Source organism: Aythya marila, assembly GCF_965140915.1.
Source record: "Aythya marila genome assembly, chromosome: 13".
Lineage (NCBI taxonomy): Eukaryota > Metazoa > Chordata > Aves > Anseriformes > Anatidae > Aythya > Aythya marila.
In genome coordinates, this window is record NC_139054.1 from 487751 (window position 1) to 502489 (window position 14739).

The following is a 14739-nucleotide window of genomic DNA, read 5'->3' on the forward strand; positions in this document are numbered from 1 at the left end:
GGGGGCCTGGAGATCTTTGGCAGCAGGGAAGAGAACAAAAAGATACTCTAATTTGAGAGAAAAAGGACAAGAGATGATTTTAGCTTTTTTCACATTCCCAACAGAGAAATGAAGAGCTCTAAAAAGTAGAGATGGCACATCAGCAAGTCACAGCTCCAGCTAGCTGGGTCATGGACCAGCCACAGCGATTAGGAACATTAAACATTCAGCTTTCATACCTGTGCTGCAATTAAGTCTGGAGTTCAGATTCTGAGTCCTCTATTAGAAGCTGACATTTAGTTAGGGACCACAGCAAATAAGGGCTCATTCCAGCTACTACTGTAAAAGTGCTTGTGCACAGAAACCACATCTGCAGTTGTATTCCCTGACCATCCCTGGTGGGTCATTGCCAGGATACTCTTAACTATCCAGAATCATAACTGCCCCACCAGAGGAAAATGCCTAAATAAACAAACAAATGCACTGAATGATCAAAATGAATGAGAGAGCAAGCCCCAAGAAAGAACTTTAACCTGATGAAACAAGAAGCACAAAATATTCTTTCGAGAGGGGATAACTATTCTCACACTGTCTTTCTTTCTTTCTTTCTTTCTTTCTTTGGTTTTGCTTATTTGTTTCTGCTGGGGGTGTGTGGGAGGGCTGTGTGTTTTACCTGGATGCCTGATGCAGCCTGTCTGTAATGGAGGAATGCTGTGGAGACTGGCTCCCTGCTTGCATACAGAAGCAGGGCTTCAGACGGGGATGGGGAGCACTGACATGGAGATAAAGACCTGGCAGACAGTGGTACCGCTTCCTTGGGGCCCCATCTGCAGTTAACAGAGCAGTTCAAGGGCTAGAGAAGCTTTCACAGCATTTAATAAGAGAACACTTAAGGAAAACAATGCGTAAATGATGCACTTGCTGTCTACAAGCAACCGCCCAGCCCAAGCCCAAGAGCTACCTTTCTGTGAGAAAGAATTTTGAGCTATTTTATTTGAAACACTGTCAATGAGCAGGCCTCTAGGAGGTGAATTATTGATGGTAAAAAGATCTATTTGAGGATAAACAGTAAATAAAAAAGAAAGGGAAAATGCTGAACAAAAACACATTGAAAACCAGAAACTGGAAATCTTCTGCCTGGCATTTTAAGGCTGTCTGGGACTCTGGATATGCAACTCTTCATTTTCATGGGAGTGGGGCATTCACTACCCTCCTGCAGCTTGGCAAATCTCAAAATTATCACCTTCCTATTCTGCTCAGAGAAATCCCTAACTATGTCAATAGCCTTATTACAGGTGAAAATGAGAGGAAATAAGAGGAGAAAAAACGACAGAAAATAAAAGAAACCATGTGTTGATTTAAAAGCCCAGAAATAAAGGCCCACAGCACCTCTCTAGCTCAGGGTTTTCCTGCAGCCATCTTCCTCGTGCCTTTCCAGCCCTGCCCTTTGCAGGCTCCCCCCTTAGTCTATTGGTCTACTTCTGTGCTGAGCACTTCAGGTCTGCAGCACAAAGACGAGCAACAACTATCCCCTGCCTAAACACTCCAGTTCTGAGGAACAGAAGGTATGTCTATGCTGGATGTCAGCCACCTCCAAGTATCCCATATTCTCTGTTTATTGAACAGCTAACTCCCCTGCACACAGCCTGCACTCACTTCACAGCCTCTATAGCACTGCATAGCGGGTCAAACCTTCTTTGCTAATTCATGCATTTGCAGCAGCTGAAAATCTGGACTTTATGTGATAAGAAGCCATGTGGCACATGAATTGGCCTCAGCGTTACAAGGCTTTAAGTATAGCCTTGCAATATAAGGCACTAGCACTATGATGCTGCAGACTCCTCCATCCAGAAAACTTACTGTAAGGAGCTTGTACTATTGACCATTGCTGATGCTTGTTCATGGTCCCAAAAGGCATGAAAATCACTGTATTAGACTCTTTTTCATTGGACCTGAGAAGAAAAACAGGTGCTCTAAAGCTGTCTTGGTAAAGTTTTTCCAAGGCATTCCCAGTCCCCACTGTCAATGTTCATCAGAAATCATGCTGCCCTTTCACAGCTCTGCTCCTGAGATACTGAGATTTTCCTAAAAGCTTCCATCCATTCCCTTAGTACCTTCAGGGCAGTGCGATTCTCAAGGATTGCTTTGGTTGTCTGCCAAAGCATATATGTTAGAATGAGTTTCATCAAGGAGGACACCCACCATTCTGCTTACTGTGAACATCACAGGGATCCAGCTGTACCAGGGCTTTTGGAAAAAGGCATGAGCTCAGAAGACTCTCTGGAAATCTTTAAAAGAAATAATATGGCAAAATTTCTTCCATCTTCAAACACTTCTGGTGTTTTCTCTCAGCCTTTTCAAAGGTAAATCCATGTTTGTTTTGGTTTATAATAAAATGAATTTTAGCTTGTGTTGATTTTACTCTGTTTTCATGTTGAAGAAGAAAAGCAAATATATCAAGTATCCATCCTTTTGACATATTACTAGACTGCAGGATGCAAAAATAAATTCCTTTCATTTGAAGTACTTGATTTTGACAAAGCTATGTGGAAATGGACATCTTGTGACTTCCGTGCTTCCTGGGATATCAAATTCCCAGTGTCCATGATCAGTTCTTTTGAAAAAGACCCATTTCTCCAGATGTGTGAGAAACTATTAGGCATGCTAAAATGAACGCTGTCCCAGGAGTAGAGGGAGACTTGGCAGCAACCATCAAATACACCAGATGAGAGCAGTACGGTGTTTTGTCTTGGTGCGTAACAAGCTTCCTCAAGCTTTATCAATTTGCTGAGCAGTTGTGTTTTACAGGCACTGCCACAGGGGACTGAAGAAGAGGTCGTCAGTGGGCTACATGTGCTCCACATTATAACGCTGCAGTGCAAAGTACAGATAGGAACAGGAAGTTGCTGCCTCAAAAGCACCTAAGAAAATCTACTGCTGGTTGCAATACCCCCAGCTATGGGTTAGGATCCCAGCCTGCCCTTAGCAGTGAATCAGTCCCCAGGTGATGGCAGTTTCGGTGTTTGTTTGTTTGGTGGTGGTGGTGTTTTGTTTTGTTTTAAGGTGGAAGGTACCTCTCTGGTCATGCCAGCTCAGGTCAGAATTGCTGGAGGATGATCCCCAGATAAGCAGGGGCTGTAAGAAAGACAGCAGATGAATGGAACAGTTGGCTGGATGCTTTGCTGTCTTTTGCAGAAGGAAATAACTCTGCAAGGTTGGCTGGCAGCTGGTTAACATTTTCCAGCTGTCTTCTTCCACGAGCCTGAGTTGTACAGAACGGAAAAGGAACCGGGAAGGATGATCCTGCCCATGATGAAGGTTTGTCAGCCAGAAGTCTGGTCCTTCACTGGCCACTTGAGGAAATACACCCACAGTTTTTCATTCTTCAATTTCACGTCCTTCCAACATTTTAAGGAAAGTCTGATGGTAACCAGAGTCTTGAGTATTTAGCAGGAAAAAGGCTTTCATTCACTTGCAGAGTGAAAACAATTCTACATAATCCTTAATGTTTTTTATGGCATCCATTTTTGGCCACCCGTTCTTTCAGCATGATTAAAAGTAAAAACAGAACAGATAGATTTTTTTTTGGCACACATCCTTCCCTGCAGCATTTAGAGGACATTACAGTGTATTTCAGGAGCTTTCTTTTGGCAGGAATGGTAGAAAGTTATGGACAATCTTTCTGGAAGTCCCAGTATGCTGCAAGAGAGCAAACAAACATATTATCGTTATATACTTCTAATAATTACATATTTGAGAAAAGGAGGAAGTATGTACTTAAAAGTCATTGTTTGCTGCTCCCATCATTTGTTCTTTGCGGACTCACCATCTTAACAAGTGCAAGCTGCTAAGCTAGCTAGGGTGAACTGGTGTCACCCCCAGACAGAGCCCTGATTGCAGAGCTGCTGAAAGTTTTGAGCTAGCCCTGAGCTGCGGCATGGGTAGCTGTGGGCTGCAGGCTGCCTCAGGATGTGTTTCAGTGCTTATACAATGGGTCAAATGCTCCTGTGCCTTTCCTTCCTGGAAGAAGGCTCCATGGAGATATGGCTGGTTCCTCCGTGCCCCGTCTTGGTTTTACAGGGAAAATCCAGTAGAAAATAAAAGCTATAAACTCCCCCTATGCTTTGATACAAGCTGGAGCACTTCTGTCACTGCTCAAAGTTCCCCATGTGGCTCCTACAGCTTGTCGGGCAGGGCTTCTTTGTTCACTGCTTCTGCTGTTGCGAACACGAGGGGCATCACCGAGTGCCTCCTCCTTGTGCAGAGCTTCCCTCCTTCACTGATGACACAAGGACACTCCCTGCTTTCTTAACCCTGATTAACAATTATTCTCTGGTGTCAATTGTATGCATAGCACCCAGAAGCAGAGGTATTCTTCCAAACGCAGTCTCTGCTTTGGATCTCTCAGTTCAAATTTCAGTGGAAGAAGAGATATAGCAAAGAGCAAAAGGAGTCTGAGCCAGGCTCGGGAACTGCCTGGGAGGGACGGCAAAAAGCCTTCAGTGTGAAAACCTGACCGTCACTGGGGTGAGGCTGAGAGCGATGGCAGAGAAAGGAGGACAAAGTGACTTGAACATGACAAAAAGGACTGTATGCAGATGTAAAGCTTTGCAGGTATCTGTATCCACGGAATCTTTTGACAAGGGTTTTCACAGCTCATCTGCCTGTTGTGTATGGGAGCACTTCCTTTTATTTGCTCAGAACTGGAAATCCATAACTTGACAACTGCCAGTTTTGCATTACAGGGGAAAGTGAGCAATCCATCCCTGGGCATCCTGACCAAAATGAGGAACAGGGAGGAAGAGATTACTTCTTCAGGTACAACTCAGCCTAGCCCCATTTATTTTTCTTGATATATGACTGATGCTGCTAGACTGTAGCTGCAAAAACAGTATTGCTTTTTAGATATATCTTTCAGTCTGCTCACAGTAAGAAGAGCTTAAGCTTTCTGCAAGGAAAGATTTCACGTGTTGCCACTGAGTCCATCTGATTCCATCTGTGCAGGTGTGTTTAACTCCTCTGACTTCAGTAACATGTAGTCCATTTGCAGTTGAACAGCAGTCAACCTTAAATGTGTCTATACATCAGGTGCCAAAGCTGGCCGTCCAGAATAAATAAATAATCAGGAACTCAGCACTGGCAGTAGCAACCTACTGCCAAAAGTGCATTTGTAGGCATTAATGCAAATCAACTGTTCTTAACTACCTGGCAATAGCTATGACTGATAAACAACTAAATAACATGCCAGCCTCTGACAAATGAATATTGCAAAGAACAGTTTCAGAAGGCCATAGCATAAATTCAGCTCAAATCAGTCTGATCTTTTAATGTATCAACGTCTTTGGGCAACCTCTTGGTTTCACTTGCATACACAACATCATTCTATATCAATTGATTATATTTTTTGAATTGATTCTTCAAACTTATTTTCAGATCTACAACAGAGCTTTCTCTGTGCAAGAGACTTTGTGGTGTTCAGGGTCTGCAGGCACTACTTATTATTGTTTTCCACTAAAATTTAAGTCCTGACCTTGCATATTGATGTTGACCAATGGAAGCTAAGAAAAGCAGGTTAATTTCCATCAATCACTAAAACATCGCTGGTCAGAAAAGGCAAGCTTTTTTGTCAGATAAGAAGTGTCATAAGAAGCTGTACCTCATATGACTTATTTCTAAGGATAAATTCAAAACTGTTTATAAAAATGTCAGAGAACAGGTCCTGGCCTATGCTTAGGGAGCTGGATGACACAGCAGATTAATTCTTTGAGTGCCCCACAACTGTGTGTGCACTCAGCTATGAAGGTGTGTTGCTGCTGCTCTCCCTGTAGCACAAGCAGTGTGGAATTAATGCGCACGCACAAGACAGTAGCTATCCATCTGTCAGTGTTGGGGAACCATTACATCCAACAAAAAGCAGATCCTGCTTCTGACTTCCTTAAATATTCAGTTGTTTTCACATACACTAAACGGAAGCCTTAGCTTTCCATTTTATCACATACACAGAACCACCAGAGTAAATGAATATAAGAGCAGAATGTCTTTTAAGAAGAACTGCACACTGCCAGCTCCTCTGAAAGCCACTGGCAGCAGCAAGCATTCAGTAATTAATATTTTTTTGTTGAAAAAGTATTGTTTTATTGACGTGAAGATACTGATGGGAATCATACTGATTTAGGAGTTTTTATCAGCTTTCTGAGATGTTCTCTTCCAGTGAGGGATGGGCCCAAATTAAGATGATGGCTTTTTTTCGTTTCTGTTGAAAAGAGGTATTTAATGTCACAAAAAACACTGGAGAGATTTTAGTCTCAAATCCAGAATGGACTCCTTGGTTCCTGGAAGGTGGCCATGCTGTCACTCCAAAGCTTGGCATCAAGACCTAAAAGTTTCCTTTTCACATCACACGCAGAATGAATTTACATTTATGTATATTGGAATAACGCCGTGAAGATTCATCTTTCCCTGTTATAAAATACCTACTTGGGTTCTCTTTGTTTTGCTTCTCAGTGCATTATATCTTGGCTGGTAGCACATCTACAGCGTCCTTCCTCAGAAGCCCCAGCACCCAGATGAGGGATTCCGTGCAAATGTGTATCTCTGTAAATTGTCTGCTGGACAGTTCTTGTGAAGGCGTGAAGGGATGGGAGACTCTCCAGTTGAGTGGCATGGGTCAAGCTGCTTCAATACAGGAGAATACGAGTCCACAAGTAAACAGAAAGCCACCTACAAGCTCTGTTTTGATTCAAAGCTGCTTTGTAATTCTAACTCAGGTATCAGTGCTGGTGCTGCCATTCACTGACTGCTCATGGCAGAGATCACTTTGTTCACCATTTTTCTGAAGGCAGTGATGTTTTGATGAGCTATCTTTAAAATACAACATTTAAGTCAAGAAACACCAAAGCAAGGGCCCTATAAAGTCCACGTTTGCCAAAGAAAAGGAAAATGCGCATAAGGCATCAAATCTGAGTACAAGAACTAGTTATAGAGGTAAGCAATTTCAGGGGCTCAGGGAAGGGTCTCTGATTGTGAGATTCATGGATTGCAAATTCCAGTGACACCCTCCGGTAAGCTCCCATTCAGCTCCCACTGTGCAAGAGTATTCATTCTCCACCAGTGAAAACTTAGAGAGCATACAGAAAATAAATAAAATAAAATAAAATAGCAGCAAAGCTGAGATTTGCAAACTAGTCTCCTGACTCCAGCTCATTCCCATATATGCCATGCAATTGCCTTGCAGGAGGACAACCAAAACCATATATATATGGATATAGCACTTCATTTAAAGGTCAGCAAGAGTGCACGAATTAAGCTTTTTTTTTTTTTTTTTTTTTTTTTTTTTCCCTGCTCTTTTTAAATAAAAAAGTGCTCCTTAAACAGCTTTGCTGACATTTTTTGACATTTTTGAACCCAGATGGGTTTGCAGTCTTGACAGCAGTTCTGCTCTCCTGTCTCACATCTGCTGCTGCTGGGACACATCAGCTGTGCTGGATCTTCACTGCTTGGGAGCCACATTTGAATAAAGGATTTATGAAAAGTGAGCTATGGTCATGCTGCTCCAAGATGTCACCCTCCAGAAAGGAGCCACCAGCACACCAGATGGGTGTTGTAAATCAGCAGCTTTTAGAAGCCACAATGAGGGACAAACCTTGCTTCGTTCTGGACTTAGAGCACAACTGGAAAAAGATTTCCAGAACTGAGATAAAGGTCTTCAAAGCATCTGCAGTCACAACAAGACCACCTTTCCAAGTTGGATACCATGTGCATGAGAGAAAGCCTGTGGTTATCTACCATCCATCTGCACGCTTATAGCCTTTATTTATGGCTGTGTTGTTTGGTGGCCTTTTGTCTTTTTTTTGGCAGTGACAATGACTTTTCTCCTGCAATATAAACCAGGAGCTGTGTCCATGAGAGAATTCCAGGTCATTTTCACAGCACAGTGGTCACGAACACTGGGCAGACTGCCTGCCAGGATGTCTCTGCCGGCCCATGGAGGGGCAGGCAGCTCCAGCGCTGCCACACATGCTGACATCCATGTCTTCAAACACAGAAAGCTGTTCCAAGGATGGGCCTGGACCATAACTTCCCTCAATGTAGGAAGCTGGTAGAACACGACTCTTCTCTGAAGGCTGGTGGAGAGTGCTGAAGGGATACATTTGCACCAGTACCCGGTGTACTCACAGCTTAAAATATCTCTTGGTCCAGGCTGTTGGAGCTCCCAGAAAAGCTGCATAGGAATCCAGGCAATTTGACCGTTAAATTTGTTTCTTCCTAGGCTCACTTTTGTCTGAAAGATAGAAGCAAACCTGACGATCCTCTTTCCCCCCTGCCTCTCCTCTTGCTAGCTTAAATTCAGTCATTTTTGACACACCTCCTTTTTTTGCTCACTTAACCACAAACTTCAGCGTTTCTAAGTTCTCTGTTTTCCCCAGAAGATGAAGTCCATGCATGCACAGCCATGACCTCAAAGACTCCCTAGAGCACAAGGATTTGGACAAACCCAGTAAAGCAGAGGCTGGTGGCCAGAGCGGAAAGACACGGGCGTTTCTAGTTCAGTCCCCATTTTCCTGCCTGAATCACCATTCTAGGGCTGGGGTGAAACCCGCATCAGAAGACTCACAGGGAACAGGAACGTAAAGGAAGGAGAGTGCTGGCATTGTCGAGCTCCGTGGGGATCAGCACGGGCTCCAAAGGAGGGAGCGCCGAGCACAGTCCTGGTGCTGGCACGGCCCTGCTGCACGCCGCGGCTCTGCACTGCAGGAAGGCAGCACTGTGCTTGGCACATGGAGCAGATGTAGGGGACATCAGCCTGGGACCCTCGTGCCCAGCTCCAGGGGTTTGTTGCTGGCCACACAGAGGGAGGCATCCTTCCCTAGCCAGCTTGCATGATTCTGGGCCTTGCCGGCATTAGAGAAAACAATGGATGAATCCATCATGTCATTCATTACAGTCGTTTTTGCCCTTGACTCTGTTGATCTTTTCAAGGCAAATATCAAATAAAACCATTTGGGCCTTTCAGCTGTGGTGAAAACAAACTGCCACAGATTTATGACTTCAGTTCTTAATTGAAGTACTCTTTTGTTACTGCTCACTCACATGCAACATTCCTGGCTCCGAGGTGAACATAGAGGAAAATAATAAATACAGCCTTGCTCTCCTGAAGGGGAATTCTCCCTTCTGGCTATATATAAAAAAAATATATATATATATATATATTTTTTTTTTTTCCTGCTAGAAGGTGAAAGGATAACAGAGGCCATGCTGTTCACGACTGCAACTAAGAGTCAGCAGGGTATTTTTAGTCCTTTGATCCTGACTCAGCTGCAGCTCAAGGGTTTCCAGCTTGGTTTGACCTCTGCTACCAAGTGAGTCATGACAGGGAGTCACTGTATGACATCTGTTCAAATTAAGGATATATCCCTTTGCACAACAAATGCCCTCTGCATAAAAATTGCTGGCAAGAAAAGGCAGTCTGGTAGGGACTCTCGTCCAACGTGAAACATTTCTGGTCTCACTAGCCTGCACACAATTTGAGGAGAATCACAATTATGAGGTAGTTCAGAGGACACTTGTGGAGCAGCTGTTCGTGCCACATTTACTCTGTGTTTTAGCTTTGCACATTTCCTACATGCATTACAAGAAGTAAAACAAAGAAACCCCATGGCCAGACTGCCTTGTCCCATCACCCTGAAGAGCAGCTCATAGGAGCTTGAGTAACAAGCACAGCAGAGAAAGAAAGAAGTGCAAGCACCTTTTTCTTGTCAGCTGCTGAAGAACAAGATCTGAGGCAGACTCAGGATAAATTCCCCAAAGAAATGGAGAAGAAAGTAATAGATTCTGAGGGAACAATTCTGACTGCCCAATAATTTTTCGCTGTAGAAGTACTCCAAATTCTAGGCACAGTTTCTCTCCAAGTGGAAACCTCTCATTATCCCTGAGAACTCCAGCTATTTTCTACACATAGAAATAGAGTTGGAGGAGCTAGTTAGCTGGATGAGAAATAAGAAAATGATTTTTGGAGGATAATACATGTTGAAACTGATTTGATTTCTATGGGTACAACATCATTTAAAAATGACCCTCTGTCAATTTTTCACAAAACTCCATACCATATATTTCCAGAAATGTTCATGAATCCAAATTTTAATGAGGTGTTTTGTCTTAAAAACAAAATAAAACAAATGACAGAAAAAACATACAATTACTCCTATGTTTAGAGTAATAAAGTTTCTGATTGTGAATTAATAAAATAAAAAATTAAATAATGAGTCTTGAAAAAAATAATATTTGGCAAAATAGCAAAATGCTATACACAATACTGCAAACTCTTTTAAGGTAAACAATATCTAAAATATATGCATTAAAAATGATTTTTCATTAAAAAATGAAAAAGTGTGGAAAAACAGCAACTGCTTCCTATGAGAAGTGTGTTACTGCCTCTTTTTATTGTGATATAAAAATTGAAAATCAGCAGAAAAGATAGCAAAGAAGGAATTTCTCGTCATCTATTTTCTCCTGCTATAGGATACACTGAAGATGTATTTTACTTGGTCAAAATTTTCTCTGTTGCCATGATAGTATCTTTTCAGGCTCCTGACTTCATACCTGCATTTCTTCACCTCAAAACAGATGCCCTTGCACAGCACTCCGAAATGCTCTAACCCATATTCAGCACTATTGGGGTAGGAGTGCTCTGGTAGTTTAATCACAGGATAGTGCAATTATCCTGGTTTACTGTCTGCAAAGGACAACACGCACATCTTGCATTATGCATTGGCTATGTTTTGAAGTTCTGCTACACAGAGAAAGTAGGGGAAAAAAAAAAAAAGAGGGAAAAGTGCTTGACATAAAACAATGTGTATGTGCAAGATCAAAATGATGTACACAGACATTCACACGGAGATGCTGACAGCATTTAGTGGTAGATAATTATTTCAGGTCTATCCTAGCTAGAACCTCGCTAGTCAGGATTTCCATCACGCTTATGATCTTTTCCCAGGTTATTTGGTAGTTCATTTCCCTTTCACTATTTCATCTGGTTTCATCAGCAGTGAAGGTTGCATTTAATCTGAAAAAATAACCTTATATGTTTAAGAAACCCAGCAAAATAAAATTTCTTTTCTAGAAGCCCTTAAGTGCCAGTATCTTTCATTCTTTCCACTCTGTCCTGCTTGTCACACCAGGGAGTATGTGTGGAAAGCAAAGTATGATTTACTAAAGGGAAAACGAAACAAACCACTGTGTTTGTATAACTAGCAACTAATTTTCATCCCCATGGAGAGTTTTTCACTGCAATTCCCCAGCTGTCAGCATAATCTACAAATAATTAATATCTTTCAAAGACCAGTTTAAATGGCACTCCCTCTCCCCGCCATCCTGCTACTGATTTTCTTGTAGGAAAGACAACTTTGCTCAAAGGATGCACCTGGTCTGATAAAATGCTGCCTGCTTTCTGCAAAAAACAACCCTACACAGATACCATTGCCCATGCAGCATCCAACACCCTGTCCAGCCCACTCAAGAGTGAGGTGCTGCCAGTACAGCCCTCTAATCATCCAGTAGTGTGGCAAGAGCTGTGGCATTGTGCTATCCTCATGCAACAAACTTAAATGAAGCATTACCAAAATGGTCCCTCTGGGAGGGAAGCTGTCAGTCATGCAAAGGAAGGTCTGTTTCTTTCTTTCTATCCTGCTCTTCAGGTGAGCAATAGCTGGTGATAGGAAGCATGTCCCCTTAAATACTTTTGCCAACTTGTTCTGGCAATAATAACATCTGCATAACAGCAGCAGTTATAGGAGGAAAGTTAAATTGATTTCCCACTGCATTTAGTCAATTAAAAAAAAAAATCACTCCTATTTATGATAATTCCTTTGAAGACAAATGTTGCTGTTTCCAGTTCCACCTATTTTTCTCTTCCATTTCCTTGGTAAATTTGCTGAAGCATGCATATTACTATGGCAGTTGTGTCTGTGTTCTAAACTCCTCTGTTTTCCTTCCATTATTTTCTCTGAAGGAAAAACAAAAACAAAACAAGGCAATTGTTTTGAAAATAAGAAACTGCATGTAATGAGTTTGATTTTCTAAATAAATCTACATACAAAGAATGGGCCAAATTTGTATCTGTCTTAATGTCAGCAGAATCTCTATGAAGTGACAGTGATGTTTCCTTTTGTAGGAGACTAAGCTAAATTTTTCTATGTCTTGTTATGCAGCAATAACCATGACAGACACAAAACAATTACCTAAGCATTTACTTTTCCTGCTCTATTTTTTTTTTCCTTCCTCAAATCCCATCCAATACATAGATATTACTGGTAAGAGTCATACAAGAAAATATACCAGAGCATGAAGCATAACTGACATCAAAACATGTTAAATGAACAAAATACAAGAGCTGAGATACTTGTGGTATGCATTTAATCAGAAAGCCTTTTTTGACCATACCTAGTCCGTTAAATAGGAAAGTCTAAGACTGATGATGCACAGCGTGCCTTCTACAGAAAAGCTTTAAATGATGCAAATGGCGGGTTTTGCAAAGGATGTTTTAAGTTGGGGTTGCTGACTGTGTATTCAGATCATTTACTTTCATAAGTAGCTCATTTTTCTTCTATCCACCTTTTTGCTTGCATGTTTTAATCTACAAGTTGTACCCAAAATAAATTAAAATGACAAATAGAACTTGACCCAAGTATTCAGTTAGTGCAACATTTCCTTATTAAGGAACAAAAAGTGAAAAATTAGAACAAATTAGGCAGATAAGTATCAGAAAAGTTAAAGCTAATCAGATATCAGGACACAACTGCCTGTTCAAGTGAGAGTCTGGCACAGAATGCAATTGCAGTGGACTGAAATATCATACTTCACAAGTTTCTATCCTTTTTCTTCTTCTTTATACCAGTTAAGGATCACAATTGCTCTTGGAAATAGAGACACTTTATATTTTGCAGTTGAGAATACACTGCTAGTACTTAATCAGGTATTTAGCTCAAAAGCTAAACTTAGGCTTCAGGGGAGCTCATCTGTTGAAACCACAGCTGAGGGATCTGTGCACCATGTGTGACAACAGGGAAACTTACCAAGCACAAAGATGATCTGCTAATACCACATATAACATGATAATAAGAAGCTTTTAGGAAAAAAAAAAAAAAAAAAAAAAAAAAGCCCAATCAAATGTAACAGAATATCCTAGCAGCATTCCTCTACTTCACAGGTAATGACAATGACTCACAAAGTTTGAGTGAGTTTTAACCTTCTAAGAATCAAATGAATGTCACATGCTTCAGTCATGTGCCTTCATCATATAGGTCAGAACAAGGGCTCTTATTACCCAGGGTAAAGCAATCTGTCTTGGCTAAGGTACTGAAGCATGCTTCTGTGCTTTTGTTGAAAAGCTGTTAAGAGGGGATGTGGAACTTAACTTGAATTCTAAGTAGACTGGGTTGCTGTGTATCTTACTCAGTAACAGAGGTAATTGATAGATCCCTTGGATTCCAAAAAAAACCATCAGCTTCCTTAGAACACTATTCGGTTGTCAATTAATGTTCCTCCTAGTGCAAATGCCAAACTAGCTTGAACCAAAGTTGACAGACTTGTAGAGGCAAGTAGCTGTAGAAGAAAGAACATTGCAGTGTGAAATGCAACTGGTGTTTACTTCCCACTCACAGAGCCACTGCATAACGAGCAGCCCGAATCTACTGTTCAGGCACCAAAAACACGTACATAAAAAAACTGATTTTGACTTTAATTCAGGTGTTGAGTGGATGATGAGACCAACAGAATTCAGACATGCCCTGAAGTTTCTTAAGAGCCCTCCATATCCCTGCCAAACCATGGGATGTATGTGCATTAGTAGCAGACCCACAAATGTATGAACTGAAGTCTTATACGAAGGAAAGACTAGAGTGATCTTGCATACAATTGCCTCTTTGTTGTCAACAACTAAGAGGAGGCAGAAGAAAAGCTGGTTGAAATAACACTTTGATGTCTTCAAAGTAATGTTTTCACACCTGTTTTCAGTAAGGGGTAATGTTTTTACATTTTGCAAAAACATATATATTAAACATCTCTTCTTTGATCAATAAATGTTTAAAATACTCCTTCTTGTAAAATAATTTTAAGTGATATTAGATCCTTTAAGGACATAGATGCATGTCTTCAAAAAGCACCACGAGTTTGGCACTTCAGATGGTACCCCTTGCTGAATCTCTTGAGTCACCAATAAAAAAAAAATAAAAAAAATCTATTCCCTCACTTTCTGTTTTACTTTTCATCCAAAGTCAAACTGAACTGAAACTTTGCCAAATTTTAATAGCTAAATACCATTTTTCCAAATATGTCTGGCCCAAATGAAAAATACAAGTGCCAAAATATTGCAAAGAAGCCAGTTTGTATGTATCTGTGACCCAGCTGGAAGCAGGACACGTGAAAACACAGCAAGAAATCCTTTTCACAAAAATCCCCAGAAAAATTGTGTGACACCAGAAGTACTTAGAGATATCTCTGACCTTCTTAAAAAACAACCTTTGGGAAGGTCATCCATCAATAGCTCTCATCACATCCTTTTATCCCTGGTGATTTAATGATCTTGGACATATAAACAGAGAGTTGATGAATCAAAGTAGTTTATTGTCAACATAATAACACAGACTTCAAAATTTTGCTGTTTTGAAGAGAACTAATAGGACCATTTTGAATCAGCTTGGTCAGCAAGCAAAGAGTGCTCCAATGTTCTTGGAGCTGACCTAACATATTTTGTCCATTTCAGGA